Here is an 18,762-nt window from a genome sequence, read left to right as displayed (position 1 = left end):
GACTAGACATAGTTCCCAGTGCTACACAGCAGGATCTCATTGCTAATCCATTCTAAAGGCAATAGTTTGTGTCAACCCCAAGCTCCCCAGCCACCCCACTCCCTCCCCCTCCCCCTTGGCAACCACAAGTCTATTCTGCCAGTCCATGATTTTCTTTTCCGTGGAAAGGTTCATTTGTGCCTTATATTATATTCCAGATATAAGTGATATCATATGTTATTTGTCTTTCTCTTTCTGACTTACTTCACTCAGTACGAGAGTCTCTAGTTCCATCCATGTTGCTGCAAATGGCATTATTTCATTCTTTTTTATGGCTGAGTAGTATTCCATTGTATATATATACACAACATCTTCCTAATCCAATCATCTGTTGATGGACACTTGGGTTGTTTCAATGTCTTGGCTATTGTGAATAGAGCTGCAATGAACATGCGGGTGCATGTGTCTTTTTTAAGGAAAGTTTTGTCTGGATATATGCCCAAGAGTGGGATTGCTGGGTCATATGGTAGTTCTATGTATAGATTTCTAAGGTACCTCCATACTGATCTCCATGGTGGTTGTACCAGCTTACATTCTCACCAACAGTGCAGGATGGTTCCCTTTTCTCCACACCCGCTCCAGCATTTGTTATTTGTGGACTTATTAATGATGGCCATTCTGACTGGTGTGAGGTGGTATCTCGTGGTAGTTTTGATTTGCATTTCTCTAATATTCAGTGATGTTGAGCATTTTTTCATGTGCTTGTTGGCCATCGGCACATCTTCCTTGGATAAATGTCTATTCAGGTCTTTTGCCCATTTTTTAATTGGGTTATTGGCTTTTTTGCTGTTGAGTTGTATAAGTTGCTTATATATTCTAGAGATTAAGCCCTTGTCCGTTGCATCATTTGAAACTATTTTCTCCCATTCTGTAACTTGTCTTTTTGTTTTCTTTTTGGTTTCCTTTGCTGTGCAAATCTTGTCAGTTTGATTAGGTCCTCCCATTGTTTATTTTTGTTTTTATATCTATTGCTTTGGGAGACTGACCTGTGAGCATATTTGCAAGGTTGATGTCAGAGGATATTTTGCCTATGTTCTCTTCCAGGAGTTAGATGGTGTCTGGTCTTATATTTAAGTTTTTAAGCCATTTTGAGTTTATTTTTGTGCATGGTGTGAGGGTGTGTTCTAGTTTCACTGATTTGCATGCAGCTGTCCAGGTTTCCCAGCAATGCTTGCTGAAAAGACTGTTTTTTTTCAGCACGGGTCATTCTCACATGGCCCTCGCTGTCCTCTTCTGGCCCCTCACATACATTCAAAGGACTGCTTGGGCCCAAGTCTTATTTTGCTTCTTCTTCTTCTTCTTCTTCTTTTTTTTTTTTTTTTTTTAGGGCCACACTTGCGGCATATGGAAGTTCCCAAGTTAGGGGTCAGATTAGAGCTACAGCCTCAGCAACACCAGATCTGAGCCATATCTGCAACCTATGCTACAGCTTGTGTCAATGCTGGATCCCTAACCCACTGAGCGAGGCCAGGGATTAAACCCACATCCTCATGGATACTGGTCCAGTTCTTAAGCTGCTGAGCCACAATAGGAACTCCCTGATTTGGCTTCATTCTGATTCTTTGGTTTGTTGATTGCCTGGAAAAGCAGCAATGCAACCTATACCTTCCAAGATACCCCTCCCCCTTTAAGCTTGGGTGCAATCCCAGGAGTTCCCATATTTCGGCATTCGAAGCTCAGAGCTCAGACTGCCTCTGAGGTCCCAGGATTTGACATGAAATGCTTTTTGACAGAGTCTCATGGGCCCCACATGTGGTCACCCCGAGCAGGCTCAGCTTTACACCCTCCTGAAACCTGCGGGTTGGCTAGGTGCTCACACACCTGGCATCTTCCCCTGGCTCCGGGCCCCCACGGGTGTCTGCTCTGATTCCTTCCTTCCTGACTCCTACCTTCCCAGGGCCTGTCCTGTGTCACGTCCCCACGGCACTCTCTTCGCTTGTTTGGCAAGATAGACAAAGACAGAGAGCTCCTTGGCCTGCGTACTTCTGATGTGCTCAATTGCCCAACACTGCCCAGTGGGCAACACGGTATTTCACTTCCTGAGCAATGGCCGGTCCAGCTGGTGCCAGAACGTGGGCCTTGCACACTCTATCAAGTAACCCCCCTGTGCCTCCGTGTTGTCACTTGTAGAATGAGGATGACAGCAGTGGCTCCTCCCAGCTTTGACTGGTGTGAGCGTTCAGGGAGTTCATGAGAAGAAAGTGCCCAGAGCCCATCTGACATTTAACAAGTGCTTAGTTGCTGTTGGCCGTTTTTACCATAAATCCTCGCCACAACCCTGTGACATGGGGACTCTTGACTATGCCCAGTGGCAGACAAGGAACTGAGATTTGCAAAGATTAAGTAACTTGCCCAAGCCGGGTACTAGAATGACAGGCAGTAAGCATGCTTTGAGAAGGTGGAGGCCCTGCTCTCTGTGACATGAGACTCTGGGTAAAATCCCAACTCAGTTGCTTTTGCATATATTTATAGACACCCCCTGCACCAGGCCCCGTGCCAGGAGCCAGGGGGCCAGCGGGGAGCTCCACCCAGTTTTCAGCCCGGCCCTGCGAGCCAGCTCTGGGCTGGGCACGGTTAATCTCCAGCCAGCCCCTCTGGCTTCACCTGGCTCGTTAAAACCAGACACGTTCCGCGTTCACTTAGCATCTGCAGACAGCGTCTTTCATCTTCAAAGGCTTCCCAAAGCACCAACCAATTAATCCTTACAACACCCTCATCTCGTCGACAAATATTTATCCTCACTTCATACCCAGGAAAACTAAGGCGCAGAGAGGAGAACAGGCTGGGAGGGAGGAGGAAGAGCGAGTGGCTGAGCTCGGCAGAGAATTCCGAGCCCCAGACCCTGCTGGCGGCCTCGTCTGGAGGCTGCAGGAAAATTCTTCCCGTAATAACTTTTTTTTTTTTTTAATGGAAGCAAACCCTTTTGCAAGTTCAGAAGTAGATTTCTTTAATAGTAACCTGCAGGAAATACATTAAAAACACATTCTATCAGTTACAAATCTTAATGTCACCAGCCAAGGATGAGGGAATTAATGCCGGGCCCAAAAATACATATAGTCAGCAACGCCGGGGCAAGGGCCGAGACGATTTATAGAGTGCGAGGTCTGGACGTCTGGAGCAGGCCGGCTGAGCTCAGCGGTGAAATTGAAACAGGGCTGTTTTCGGATGGGGTGGAGTGGGGGGGGAGGCTGCCGAGGGCAGCTTTGATTCAATCACTGTTCCCCATTTCTTCTCAATGTAAAGAAGAAAAAAAAGCTATTTTAAATGCTATAAAGGCCAGGTCCTGATCTGTCATGAGAAAACTGCTTTCATTAACATAAGCTCCTGTTAAGGGCACTTTAAAAGAATCAACACCCCCCTCCAGTAAGTACCCCCCCTCCTCAGAACAGTCCCTACTCTGATCATTTCTCTTGTCTACCTGGGTCAAACAAAGGGGAAATCCACGCAATGGTTCAGCTGGAGAATCTGTGTGACAAAGACAAAAATGTGTGTATAATTAATATGGTTTCCCTTCCATTAGCAGCAGATATATTTTTTAAATCTTTATATTGTAAAATAAAATACAGTTATCGAAAACCACACCAAAGAAAGGAGTAGCTTAGTAAACTGCAGTAGGGGAAGCAGTGCAGGTCTTTATTAAAATTGTTTCAATTTTTGGACTCAGAGCTCCATTTTGCCAAACTTGAACCTAACATAGTCTTGGAAAAGTTTTGAATCCCAGGGGTATAATGTGCTCATTTTAGCCCTTTTTTCTTTCTTTTTTGGCCGCCCTGAGGCATATGGAGTTCCCAGGCCAGGGATCAGATTGAGCTGCAATTGCGACCTATACCACGATTGTGGCAGCTCAGGATCCTTAATCCACGCAGGGCTGGGATTCAAACCTGTGTTGCAGCACTGCAGAGACAACACAGATCCCATTGCAGCACGGCGGGAGCTCCAGATGCGCTAATTTTAGAAAGGAAAGTGACCTAAAGAACTAACTCAACTGTTAGTTGAGGGCTGCCAGGTCCACAGCCATGAGCTCACTGCTCAGAGAGAGACGGTATTAAAATGGGTGCGGGGTGGGGGGCTCCCCACTGTGGGTGCAGCAGAATCGGCTGCTTCTCTGCAGCAACAGGAGGTAGGTTCAATCCCTGGCTCTGCACAGTAGGTTAAACGATCTTGCGTTGCTGCAGCTGTGGCTCGGATCTGATCCCTGGCTGGGAAACTCCATATGCCGCAGGGTAGCCAAAAATGAAGAAAGAAATAAAGTAGGCATGAGGAGCAAAATCCACAGCAGAGATGGTTCCAGCGTATCCCCACCCCTTGTCTCTCTTGTTGGAAACCACACAGCATCCTCTGTGCAGCTGGGCTGGTGGCTGGGTGAGTCTCTGTGCCCTTGTCTCCTGGAGGAAAAGATGAGACGGCCTTGCATCTCACCTCCTCCCTTTGCAGGGGAGGAGACTGAGGCCCCGGGCCTCATCTGAGCAGAGCCAGGAACGAGAGCCAGTTGGTACGGCTCCCTGTCCAGTGCTCCTCTGCCACACTGCTGTGCCTCTCTTTCCATGACATGCCAGGTTGGCTCAACAGCTTCTCGTCAGGAACTGGTAACCAGCACTCTCTAACCAGCCCAAGTACCCAGTAGGATGATTGACCATCCCAGTTTGCTGGAGGTTGGGGGTGTGGTTCCTGAGACATAAGGCTTTCAGTGCTAAACCTGGGACAGCCCCAAGCACAATGGGATGAGCTGGTCACCCATGGCCTGTGTCCATGTAACTGACACCCAATCATCCTGATTGGTTAGTGGGCACTCAACACAGGGGTGCAGATGAAAGCTTAGCGAGGAGGGTGGGCTTTCTTATGCCAACTGAGTTGACTTGGAGCACAATTACCCAAATTTTGAAGATTTTTTAATGCCACCAAAGGACACGTAGGGTTTTGTCCTAAATTGTAACAACTAACTCTTTGAGCATGCTTTGTAACTTTAATGCACTGTCACATCCCACATCTTAATTATTTGGGTCCTTAAGGCAAGGGTGTCTGATGAAAATCATTTTTATGAAGTAGGGGACTGAGGCCCAAAGCTGGCCCAGTGACCCAGGCCTGTGCACCTTGCTGTGCACGGGGAGCTCCAGAAGGCCCCCGTCCTTAACCCTTGGCCGGTGCTCTTCACCATTCCTTTCCGGTCAGGAACCCCGGCAGGAGGCAGATCTTGGGTTCTCTCTTAATCCCTGGGAAGCCTGAAGCCAAAAACTGGGGGTTTCTAAATTCAATTCCAAGGACCTTGGATTAACACCAAAATAATTCCCTTCCTGGAGCCTTGCTGTTAGAAAAGAAGCTTCAAGGGGCCAAAGAATGATCTTGGTTGGCTCCAGCAAGGCTATTTGTTTACCTTTACTGTCCACAATCTAAAAGCCGAGTCTCTTCTGAGACAGCAGTAAGGCTCTCTGTCCTCTGATGCCACTCAGACAGCCCCCAGGCCCGGACCCTGCTTTCCACCTGTGCTGGGACTCTGCACTTCTGAAGCGAGAGTTGGAGGGGAACCTCTTAGCTTAGCTGAGCCTTGCTTTCCAAGGCTTTCTTCTCTCTGGGGTTTTAACTGCTTTCTCTGGCCTCAGGGGCTCCCTTGGAAGTTAATAAAACTTAGGACATCAAAGGGCTCTTCAACAACGACCATATTAAAACCCCCCACCACTTGGGCAGCAGGTAAGCCCTATTAACCCCATTTTGCAGATGGGGAAACTGAGGTTGATGGGTTTGCCTCTGGCTACTGAGGAAATGAATGTCCCAGCTGGCGGCAGGACTGGGCAGTTTGTTCCGATCACCCAGGGGTGGTTGTTTCGGGGGAAATTCCGCTCTTCGAAGCACCTTGATTCTTAAAGAATTCTTTTTCCTTCCAGAAATGGATTCCTGGCTAGCTGCATAGAGGATGAGGAATTGCTGCAAAGCTGGCTTGTCAGAGAGCAGCGGCTCCTGCCTTCAGCCAGGAGGGAGCCATAAAAATAGATGAAAGCTAGGAGTTCAGTTCAGTCATTTAGGAGACAATTTGGGCCTTTCAGAAATTAATGTTATTTAAAGATGCAGATTCATCCACCCCAGGGGCCTCCAGGGAGTGCTTCCCGAACCTTCTGGTTCAATCAGCTCATTTTCTTTCGCCTAATCCTCCTGGCTCTGTGTGTGTATGTGCAGCGAAGGTTCCTGGGGAACTCGCAGCATAAATAAAGAGCAAAGACCTTTCTCTTTCACCAGCCACCTCTCCTCTTTTCCAAACAGCATTAAATTCCTAATCCTGTTTATTCTTAGTGGGGGCAGAAAACTCATGTTCCAGCAGACAATGAGGAGATCTGTGGAGGCCTCCGCCCAGGGTTCCTGTCCTCCCTGTCTGGGTCCCTCCGAGATGGTTGGGGTATCTTTACCCGGGTCTCTGAGGGGATCCGCAGAACCTGGCGGTGTTTGGGAGTAAATTCGCCCAGGCCTGCCGAAAGAAGAATTACCCCACGCCCCAAAGTGGGGTGGGTGTGTGTGTGTGTGTGTCTGGTTAAAGCTCTCCATGAACCACAGGGAAGATTTCAAAGGCTCAGGTAAGTGTTTTCAAAAGCAGGGTTTCCGCGAAGTCCCAACTGTGTAAGTCCCCACAAGATGCTGTTCAAGTCCAATTATAATCCACAAAGGCAGGATGCTGTGTTTACATAAATAATTACCAGATTTCGGATAGCCAGACGTGTTGCAGCACACAGAAGGCAAGCCCATAAATTACATTTGGGGAATTAAGGGTCAGATTGATCTTATCTCTCCAAATCCGGCCAGATTCCGGCAAGCTAAAGACACATCCGGTTGACTGAGCCTTGGGAGGCCTGGGCCCCAGAAACCAGTGATCCTGAGGTGGCGCTACCCGCCCCCGCCCCCCACTCCTCCCTTTCTGCTTCTCTCTGCTCCAGTTTGCTGGCTGGATCTGAGAGCTAGGGGGTGGCAGGAAGAACTGTCCCGACTTGCTCTTTGCCCAACCTGCAAGGAAGGCAGGCAGGAGAGGGGTGTGGGTAAGGCGAGTCTATCCCTTTCCTTCTGGACCACACAGGATCTCGGTCCTGAAACAATAGCTGCGATGTAGGAGTAGGGATGGGAGACATCAAAGTGAAGAGAGGAAGAGAACAGGGCTTCCGCTGGAGATTTCCCTCCCGCACAGGCCAGACCCCTGTGTTTTCGTGCAGTCTGCAGAAATGCACTCAGCACCTACTGCATCCCCAGCTCGCTGCTGTTGAGGGTCCTGGCTCTGGAGCCTCAGTGCAGAACCTGAATCCTGGCTCTGCTGGCCACCCTAGGCAAGTGAACTAAACCTCCTGGCCTCATCGTCCTTCTTTGGAAAGCAGGATAATGATGGCACCACTCCTTAAGAGTGAGGTGAGGATTAAGTCATTCATAAAGAGCTCTTAGAACAATGCTTGGTGCATAGTATGTAGGTTACTGCTATTATTATTATTATGACTGTGTATGGGCCTCTGTTCTGAGGGTGGTTACAAGCCGGTTGAGACAGAATTCCCACATAAACACGAAGGGTATGACAAGGCAGTTGGGTTGATTTGATACCAAGTGAATGGAAAAGACAAGTTCTAGGGAGCAGTCGGAAGGGCGAGGTGGCTGTGACAGGAGAAGTCTTCACAGAGGAAGGAAGGCTTGAGCTGGGCTTGAAGGGTGTGCAAGTTTTGGCTGGGCCACAGAAGGGCGAAACAGATGTGGGGAGAGCTCAAGGCGGGGGGCTAGAGCCCCAGGAAGCCACAGGAATTAAGCTGGAAGTCAGAGTGTTATGAAAGTCTGATGCTTCCAAGAGTCCAAGCCAAACCTCTTCAGTTAAGATTTCCAAATCCAAATGTCAGCCCTTCTTATAGAGAAAGAAATATTGGTTTGGGTTAACTTCATCTGACAAAACCATGTTACAAAGTGGGGCAACAGAGTACATTGTGAAGCAGTCAGAACCGGTATGGATAAATAGGCCTCAGTTTATAAAAGGAGGGGATCGGCGTATTGATAGAGACTTTTCTTTTCTTTTCTTTTCGGCTGTGCCCATGGCATGTAGAAGTTCCTGGACCAGGGATTGAACCTGTACCACAGCAGCAAACCAAGCCACTGGAGTGACAATGCTGGATCCTTAACCCACTGCACCACAAGGGAACTCTGAAAGAGATGTTATGGAAATAAAATAGTAGGATGTATTCTACCTCAAAAGTGTTCTGTTCATTCAGTCATTCTTTAGATACCGAGTGTTCACTATGTGTCAGGCATTCAGGGAGAGTCAGGTAGTGACCATAAATATGCTTTCTGCTACAGATGAATTGATCTCATATTTGTGATTTTCTCTGAGTTAGAAAACAATTTAAAATAAATGAATAAAAGCAGGTACACGTGAAGCCAGCATTTCAAAAAACATTTCTATATAGTGTGTTTCTAAAAAATGTTTAATCTGCCTCTGTCCAATTTCATAAGTGAATTTGGTCTTCATTTGAGTAAGGATTATACTAATTTATTATTGAACATTTAAAAAACTAATCCAATCACTGACCATTGAATTTATGAAAACCTTTTGCTTGGATATGCTACTTATAAAGATGAATGAATTCTAGAAGCATTCAGTGAATGAACCAACCACGTGCCCAACACTTTTCTACCTACAACATAGGAGAAGAAAGAATTTGAAGGGAAAGAAGGACTTTCACCTCCAGCCAAAGAGCAACAGGGACTGGATATACTCTCTATGAAACAACCAAAGAGACAAACAAACAGATAAAATGTATGGAACAGTGGTTTTCAAACCATTTCAGGCAGTGAAGGACAGTTACTGGGAGATGAAGTACGATTGCCCAAACTTTCTGCCTTATGAGGGTTGCCAGGCTGCTGCAATGGGGAGAGGAAACCCAGGGAGGGCTCAGCCAGTTTAGCTCTTAGGACTGAGCTAAAAGTCTGAGGAGACCAAGGTGGCCAGAATTTGCAGGACAGAGTCCCGAGGGTGAGAGAATGGCACAGATATGTATAGATCTGCAGAAGTTCTCCCTCCAGGATGCAGTGTGATTGACCCATGAGTGTGAGGAAACTATCCACAGCTGGGGAAAGAAGCATCTGAAAAGAGTAGAGAAAATGCTAGGTGTTCACACAGAGCTGGAGAAACAGTGTCCATTACCACCAGCCAGACTAGAAAACTTCATAAGTCATGGGGTACTGGGAAGAATACTCAAAGGGGTATTGCCTCAGTAATGGGGGATAATTAGCCCTACATTAAACATGGCTCTGGTTCTACTTAACAATTCTTAAAAGACCAAAAGAATCAAACTATGTCCACATAATCTAACCAGCTCTTATAACAAAGCTCAAGAGTATTTATAGAAATACAAAAATATACAGTGGGAAAATAAAAAAAAAAAAAAAGAAATACAAAAATATCCAGCACCCACAAGTTAAAATGCACAAGGTCTGGCATGTAAACAAAGATTATCAGACGTGTAGAATGTGACCCGTAATGAGGAGAAAAAACTCAAAATTGACCCAGAACTAACATAGATGTTATAATTCCAGCCAAGGAGGTTAAACCAGCTATTATAACTGTATACCACTTGTTCAAAAACATATATGTTATAAAAAAGATGTACCCCAACTTTTAGAGATGAAAATTAAATGCACAAGATAAAAATCACACTAAGATTAGTATCAGATCAAACATCACAGAAGAAAATTTTAGTGAATAGGAAGACATAACAAAAGAAACTATTCAAAATTAAACATATAGAAAAAGTTTAAAAACTGAAAAGAGCATCTGTGCACTATGGGACAATTCAAGCAGCTTAATATACATAATTGGGGTTCCTGAGAAAGGCTGGAGGACAGAAAATTTACTTGAAGAAATAGTGACCAAAAATTTAAAAATTTAATGAAAACTGTAGACACACAGATCCAAGAACTCAATGAGCCCCAAGTACAAGAAACCTAAAGAGAACAACACCAATGCACAGGATCCAAATGCTCAAAGCCTCTGATAAAAAGGACATCTTAAAAGCAGCCAGAGAAAAATAACCACATTATTTACAGAAAAACAAATACAAGGATAGGTACAGATTTCTCATAGGAAACTGAAAGTAAGAAGACAGTGGAGCAAAATATTTCAAATCCTGAAAGAAAAAAACAAAAACAAAAACAAACCCTCTCAATCTAAATGCTATACCCAGTAAAGAATCTTCTAAAATGAAAGTACAGTACAGATCTTTTCAGACATTCAAAAGCTGAACGAATTCATCACCAGCAGAAAGAAGTATACTATAAAGGGAGTTCCCACCATGGCTCAGTGGTTAACGAACCCGACTAGTATCCATGAGGACTCAGGTTTGATCCCTGGCCTCGATCAGTGGGTTAAGGATCCAGCATTGCCATGAGCTGTGGTGTAGGTCACAGAGGCTGCTCGGATCCCTCGTTGATGTGGCTGTGGCTGTGGCCGGCAGCTACAGCTCCGATTGGACCCCTAGCCTGGGAACCTCCATATGCTGAGGGTGCAGCTCTAAAAAGACAAAAAAAAAGAAGAAGAAGTATATTACAAGAAATTTTTTTTTTTTTTGTCTTTTGTCTTTTTGTTGTTGTTGCTATTTCTTGGGCCGCTCCCACGGCATATGGAGGTTCCCAGGCTAGGGGTTGAATCGGAGCTGTAGCCACCGTCCTATGCCAGAGCCACAGCAACGCGGGATCCGAGCCGCGTCTGCAATCTACACCACAGCTCACGGCAACGCCGGATCGTTAACCCACTGAGCAAGGGCAGGGACCGAACCCGCAACCTCATGGTTCCTAGTCGAATTCGTTAACCACTGCGCCACGACGGGAACTCCACAAGAAATATTAAAGGCACTCCTTCAGGCAAAAAGATGATACCAGATAGAAACATGGATCTACCCAAAGGAATGAAGAGCACGGAAAAGGTTAACTACCAAGGTAAATACGTAGGTTGTTTTTTTTTTTTTAAACCATATGTATCTCTTTCAAAGATAACTTTAAACAAAAAAAAAATTGTGTATTGTGTGGTTTATTATACATGTGTAAGTAAAAAGTCTGACAATGCTTAAAGGCCAGAAGGAGCGAAATGGGCATATTCTATATAGTAAGGTTCTTCTGCGGTATGTAAAGGGGTATGATATCAATTAAACGTAGACTGTGTTAAGATATATGCCATAAACCTTAAAGCAACCACTAAAATAACAAAGAATTATAACCCCTAAGCCAACAAAGGAAGTAAAATGGAATCATAAAAGACACTCAATCCAGAAGAACACAGAGGAGTTCCCTGGTGACTCAGTGGGTTAAGGATTCATCATTTGCACTGTTCTGTGGCTCTGGTTACTGCTGTGGAGTGGGTTCCACCCCTGGCCCCAGAACTTCCACATGCCATGGGTGTGGTCAAACAAAAGCAAAAAAACAAAAAACCACGAAAGAACACAGAAAAAGAGAAAAAAAAAAAAAAGAAACAAAAGAGAAATGGAACAAATGTAAAACAAATAGCAAAATGATAGACTTAGACTTAACCATATCAATAATCACATTAAGACTAAATGGTCCATACCGTATGGTTTCACTTACATGAGGTAAATAGAGCAGCCAAATTCATAGAAACAGAAAGTAAAATGATAGTTGCCCAGGAGGGGAAAATTAGAAGTTATTGTTTATGGGTATAGAGTTTCAGTTTTGCAAGATGAAAAAGTCCTGGGGATTGTTTGCAAAACAATATGAATAGACTTAACACTACTAAACCATATGCTTCAAATGGTTAAGATAGCAATTTTTATGTAATGTATATTTTATCACAATTAAAGGCAAACCACGCCAAACCAAAGAAAGAAAATTCACGTATTTCTTTGAGGCAAGAAAAAAGTAGATGGTCTACCTGCTGTAATTAAAAGGCAGAGATTGTTAGACTGGATAAAAAAAGCAAGACCAAATTAGATGGTGCTTATAAGAAATACCTTTTAAATATAAAGACACAAATCTGTGAGCAAGCAAAAGAATGGTAAAGATATACCATGCTAACACTAGTCATGAGAAAGGTGGACCTGGCTGTGAGGTACCTCATGATGACCGTACCTGACAACACCGCATTGTATATTTGAAAGTTGCTAAGAGGGTAGATCTTAAAAGTTAGCATCACCAAGAAAGAAAATTTGCAACTATGTATGGTGATGGATGTTAACTAGACTTATTGTGGTGATCATTTTGCAATATATACAAATATCAAATCAATATGGTGTATACACGAAGCGAATGTTTTATGTCAACTATATCTCAAAAAAGATGTCTAAAACTTAGAAAGATGTCCATGATATATTATTCGTTTAAAAACCATTGTCAAACAAACAGAAGACACGTGTAGTGGCTATATTAACATCAGACAAAGTAAATTTCAGAGCAACGAATGTTGCCAGGTAGAAAGAAAATCATTTGATAATCATAAAGTGAGTGATTCATCAGGATGACTTAATTCTAAAAATGTACGCACCTAATAACAGGGTTTCAAACTATGTGATGCAAAAGTTGATAGAATTGCAAGGAGGAATAGACCAGTTATAAGAGATTTTGATGCTCTCTCTTAATAATTAATATACAAGTATGTAGAAAATAAGGGTATAAAAGACAAACACCATCAATCAACTTGATCCAATTGACATTTACAGAACACTCCATCCAACAACAGAAGAATGTACATTCTTTTTAACCGCACATGGAATGTTTACCAAAATAGGCCAGATTCTGGACTATAAAATGTCTCAATAAATTTTAAAAGATTCAAGTCATAAAAAATATGTCCTTTCATCACAATGGAATTAAATTAGAAGTCAGTAACAAAAAGAGTCTTGGAAAACATCCAAGTGTTTGGAAACTAGATAACACACTTCTAAATAATTCATGGGTCAAATAAAAAATACAAAAGGGAAACTGGAATGTATTTTTAATGGAATGAAAATGAAAACTCAGTGTATCAAAATTTGTGGGCTGCTGGAGTTCCCCCTGTGGCACAAGAGGATTGGCAGCATACTCTGCAGGACCAGGATGCAGGTTCGCTCCCTGGCCCTGGCACAGTGGGTTAAAAGATCCTGAGTTTCTGCAGCTTTGGCATAGGTCTCAACTGTGACTAGGATCTGATCCCTGGCCCGGGAACTCCATATGCAGCCAAAAAAGAAAAAAAACAAAAAAACAAAATCAAACCATGGGCTACTACTAAATTAACACTTAAAAGGTCTCCAATCAATAATTTTCAGTGTCCATCTTAAGGAACTAGAAAACAAAGAGCAAACAGGCATCCATACTGGCCAGGGAGAAGTAAAACTCCCTTTATTCAAGACAATATGACAGCAAAAGCATGATCCATAAAGAAATACTGATGGGAGTTCCCTTGCAATGCAGCAGGTTAAGGATCTGATATTGTCACTACTATGGCTCTGGTCAGTGCTGTGGTGTGGGTTTGATCCCCGGCTCAGGAGCTTCCACATGCCATGGGTGCAGCAGAAAAAAAAAAAAAAAAAAAAAAAGGGAAAGAAAATCTGATAAACAAGACTTAAGGAAAATGAAAAATTTCTGCTCTATGAAAGACATTATTAGGAGAATGAAAAGTGACAGCCTGGGAGTTCCCGTCGTGGCTCAGTGGTTAATGAATCTGACTGGGAACCATGAGGTTGTGGGTTTGATCCCTGGCCTGGTTCAGTGGGTTAAAGATCTGGCATTGCCATGAGCTGTGGTGTATGTTGCAGATGTGGCTCAGATCCTGGGTTGGCGTGGCTATGGTGTAGGCCGGTAGCTACGGCTCTGATTCAACCCCTAGCCTGGGAACCTCCATATGCTGCTGGTTCGGCCTTAAAAAGACAAAAAAACCAAAAAAAAAAAAAAGACTGGGAGAAAAATATTTGCAAAGCATATAACCAATTAAAGAGTTATATGCTTTAATTGGTTATTAAAGCATAATAACCTGGTGGTCTAGGCACTTTAGGACTTGGTGCTTTCACTGCTGAGCTGAGGCCCCCAGGATCCCACATTAAGCCAATACACAGCATAGCCAAAAAAAAAAAGGTTGTACTTGGAATATGTAAAGAACTCTTACAACTCAACAATAAGAGCAGTAACATGGTTGGACCTACAGATTATCATACTAAGTAAGTCAGATAGAGAAAGATAAATATCATATATGTGGAATCTAATAAAAATGATACAAAAGAACTTATTTATAGGAGTTCTCATCGTGGCTCAGGGGAAACAAATCTGAATAGTACTTGTGAGGATGCGAGTTTGATCCCTCGCCTTGCTCAGTGCGTTAAGGATCCGGCATTGCTGTAAGCTGTGGTATAGGTTGCAGACACGGCTGGGATCCTGGCAGTGACAGCTCTATTCAACCCCAAGCCTGGCAACTTCAATATGCCACACATTCGGCCCTAAAAATACAAAAAAAACCCACAAAAAAAACCTTATTTATGGAATAGAAACAAACTTACAGATTTCAAAATCAAACTTATGGTTGCCAAAGGGAAAACGTGGCAGGCGGGGGCGGGGGGATAAATTAGGGGGATGGGACTGGAATATACATTCTACTATGTATAGAACAGATAACAGGCAAAGACCTGCTGTATAGCACAGGGAAATCTACTCAATATTCTGTAATACCCTCATGGGAAAAAAGAATACATATATATAGAGAGAGACACAGAGAGAGAGAGAGATTAGATAGACAGATAAACAGACAAAATTGATGAACTTAGCTGTACACCTGAAATTAATACATCATTGTAAGTCAACTACATGCCAATAAAATTTTTTAAAAATAGGAAAATAATTCAAGACAAGATATTTGAACAGACTCTTTACCAAAGGAAGCATCTGGATGATAAATAAGCACAAGAAAAGATGCTCACCATTATTAGCCATCAAGGAGATACAAATTAAGAACACAGTGAGAAACCACTACACCATTACCAGAATCTCTTAAATAAAAAGAAGAAAAAGATTGACAATACCAAATGTTGCTAAGTATGCGGAAAAATTTAAACTTTTGTACACTGCTGGTGGAAATATAAAATGAGACAGTTACTTTGGAGAAATGATTGGCAATTTCTTATAAAATTAAACATATTTACCATATAATCCATCAATTCCACACCTAGGTATTTACCCAAGAGAAATAAAAACATCCACAAAAAGACATACTAGAATATTTATAGAAGCTTTGTTCATAAAGTCAAAAGCTAGAAATAACGCAAATATTCATCAATAGATAAATGGATAAACAAACTGGTATATTCATAGAACAGACCAATACTCTGCAATAAAAAGGAAAAAAAAAACTACTGATAAATGCCCCAAAAATGGATTAATCATACTAGCCTTATGCTTACCCAAAGAAGTCAGACAGAAAAGACTACTGTTATGGACTGTTGTGTCCCCAGATTCATATGTTGAAGCCCTAACCAATGTGATTTTATTTGGAGGCAGGACCCTTAAAGAGGTAATTAAGGTTATATGGTCATAGGGGTGGTGGGGCCCTAATCCAATAGGGCTGGTGTCCTTATTTAAAAAAAAGAGAGAGAGAGAGAGACACCAGGGATATGCCCACACAGAGAAAGGCCCTGTGGGGGATACAGAGAGAAGCAGGTCAGGAGTTCCCACTGTGGCTCAACTGTAACGAACCTGACTAGTATCTATGAGGAGACGAGGGTTCTATCTCTGGCCTCACTCAATGGGTTAAGGATCCTGTGTTGCTGTGAGGTCGTTGTGTGTAGGTTGCAGACACAGCTCGGATCCCACATTGCTGTGGCTGTGGTATAGGCCGGCAGCTGCAGCTCCAGTTCAACCCCTAGCCTGGCAACTTCCATATACTGTGGGTGCAGCCCTAAAAAGACAAAAAAAAAAAAAAAAAGTTATCTGCATGTCAAAGCAAGAGGGCTTAGGAGAAACCAAACCAGACACCTTGATCTTGGTCTTGCCGCCTCTAGAACTGTGAGAAAATAATTTCTATTGTGGAGTTCCCTGGTTGCCTAGTGATTAAGGACTTGGAATTGTCACTGCTGTGGCTCAGGTTACAGCTGTGACTGGGGATCATCCCTGGCCCTGGAACTTCCACATGCCTCAGGCACCCCCTGCCCCCCCCCAAAAAAAAGAAGAAAAGAAAAAAATTCCTGTTGTTTAAGTCTCCTAGTCTGTGGTATTTTATGGCAGCCCTAGATGACTAATACAACTATATATTGTATAACTCCATTTATACGAAGTTTGAAAAGAGGCAAACTAATCTATAGTGACAAAAAGCAGAACTTGGTGGCGGGGCTTAGGACAAGGAAATAGGTATTAACTGCAGATGGCACAAGGAAATTTTGGGTGTGAGAGATGTATTCTGTTTGTGGTGGTGGTTACCTGGTATATATATTTGTCAAAACGCATCAAAATATATGCTTAAAACTGGTGACTTTTATTCATGGAAATTAAATATCAATAAAGTTGATTTTAAAAGAAACAAAATAACAAAATATGTAAAAAGCATAGACAAGAATTCTTGAATTCGATGTAAGGGAGTTATGAAATCTACCAATGCTTTATGGCTTTCATTTTGCAATTTTGTCCTCAGCAAAGGAACCTGGGTAGTTTCAGCCCTATATCCACACACGGGTGCAGATGGAGCGCTTCATGTGAAAGGCCCATAGAGCTATAAACATATAGTTCCTTTCATCTGTTCAGGAGAAACAGCCAATATTAAAACATTAACCAACTATTACATTCAAAGGTTTTTTTTGGGGGGGCCGTACCCCAGGCCTATGGAAGTTCCTAGGCTAGGAGTTGAATTGGAGCTGCTGCTGCCGGGCCTACACCACAGCCACAGCAACACCAGATCCGAGCCCCCTCTGCAACCTACACCCTAGCTCACCACAGTGCTAGATCCCTAACTCACTGAGTGGGGCCAGGGATGGAACCCACATCCTCATGGATCTTTTTTTTCGTTTTTCTAGGGCCACACCTGCGGCATAAGGAGGTTCCCAGGCTAGGGGTTGCAGCCGCCAGCCTACACCAGAGCCACAGCAATGCAGAATCCGAGCAGCGTCTGCGACCTACATCACAGCTTAAGGCAACGCTGGACCCTTAACCCACTGAGCAAGGCCAGGGATCCTCATCCTCATGGATGCTAGTTGGGTTCGTTAACCACTGAGCCAAGACGTGAGCTCCGTGCGTCCTCATGGATACTAATTGGGTTGTTACTGCTGAGCCACAAGGGGAACTCCTCAAAGATATTTTGCACTTAAATTTTTTTTTTTTCTTTTTTGGACCCCCTGCCCCCTTGGCATTTGGACTTCCCCGGCCAGGGATCAGATCTCAGCAGGCAGTTTTGACCTACACTGTAGCTGGACAGCTATAATGGTGGATCCTTAATCCACTCTGCGGGGGCAGGATCAAACCTGTGTCCCAGGGCTCCAGATATGTCACTGATCCCCTTTGCACCACAATGGGAAGCCCTGTACTTAAATTCTTAATATAAACATTATTATTAACTGAGTCCTCATTTCTGTCATCAAAGGATGATGACGTTTTAGTAGCCTGGAGGCTCGCCCTTCCTGGTGTCTAGTTCTCCAACTTGACCTTGGCTTTGGGCGTGGCATCAAAGCCCCTCTGGGATGCTTGCCTTACAGAGACTGAAGATCCTTGCTGTGGGCACTAGAGGGTGTCGGCCCTAATGAGAGGGATAACAACCTTTTCAATAAAGCAACTCTGGCTTCTCTCACTATAGAGTAAAAACGGGAGAAGACTTGGATTTGATATTTCAAAGGTGTTTGCCAGCTATACTAGCCCTGAGTCTATGATATTAAGGTTCATGCTCTCTCACTCTCTCATTCAACTATATCATGAGTTCTCTTACCGTGCTTAATTCTATAGTAAGGGCTTGGGACACAGCAGTGAAAGAGACACATAGTTTGTGCGTTCATGCTGCCTGAATTCCAGTGGGAGCTGGGAGCTGCAAGCATCTCAAGTCAAAAGGGCTTAACTGATAAAGAATGTATTGGCTGGATGCTTGGGAATCTTAGGCAAGGGTTTCAGGGATTCCCCAAGACTCTCTCCACAGTGAGGCTGGTGGTCTTCAGGGACAGTTCCTGGCCTCCTACCTAGGAAGATAAAGTCAAAATCCAGGAGTGAGACTCTCCCTCCTCGAGGGGAGTATGATGAAATAGACTGATGGAGAACATGGCCTGATGCCTCTAGCACACCTCTCCTGGTGCCTCATTTGCCTGACTTGCGTCACGTGCTCTCTTTGAACCAATCACCATAATGGAGGTGGGGTTTCCCCTTAGACCAATCAGGCTTCTCCATGGAACTGGGTCCGGTAGGAAGGAGCTGGGAGTGCCTTCTCAAGGACCAGAAATTAGAGGTATCCTGTTATTCTAGTTGGGTGGTACTAATTCGAATATTCACTTAGTAAATTTCAACATTGGTTCAAGGCATCTGATAACTCTTTAGCAGCTTCTGGAAGCACTGACTTCCAATACCGGTTTCAACTATAAGCGAATTCAAGGGAATTCTACAAAACATAACAGAAATGTTCAGAGATTTCACTGCATGATTGTGGAGGGGCAGTCAGGTAAGATTGCTTGGAGGAGGAGGAGGCAACTTTAGAGCTGTCGCTGAAAGCACACAGCTTGGCTTTGAGTTCCTTTGAGTTCACAGCTTCTTTGAGTAAGCTCTGAGAGTTACTCGCTGGGTACGAAC

At 43.7% G+C, this 18,762-nt stretch overlaps 1 protein-coding gene across 2 annotated transcripts in view; it reads left to right on the top strand.

The window, feature by feature from the left end:
• TCP11 (t-complex 11) overlaps positions 1-18,762 on the top strand; it is a 68,611-nt gene that overhangs the window by 16,387 nt on the left and 33,462 nt on the right. The window contains exon 1 of one of the 2 annotated variants that reach the window (XM_084967930.1): positions 18,367-18,634. The exons of the other annotated variant lie outside the window; for it this stretch is intronic. The gene's annotated coding sequence lies outside the window, so the exon portion shown is untranslated. Of the gene's footprint in view, positions 1-18,366; positions 18,635-18,762 lie in introns of those variants that run through there. 2 annotated transcript variants of the gene reach the window in all.

Source organism: Sus scrofa, chromosome 7 (assembly GCF_054392235.1).
Source record: "Sus scrofa isolate SSC_HxYL_T2T_F1_AM1 chromosome 7, Sscrofa_HxYL_maternal_Yorkshire_Landrace_v2.0, whole genome shotgun sequence".
Classification (NCBI taxonomy): domain Eukaryota; kingdom Metazoa; phylum Chordata; class Mammalia; order Artiodactyla; family Suidae; genus Sus; species Sus scrofa.
The sequence above is the reverse complement of the archived record's forward strand: the minus strand, read 5'-3'. Positions and strand labels throughout refer to the sequence as shown.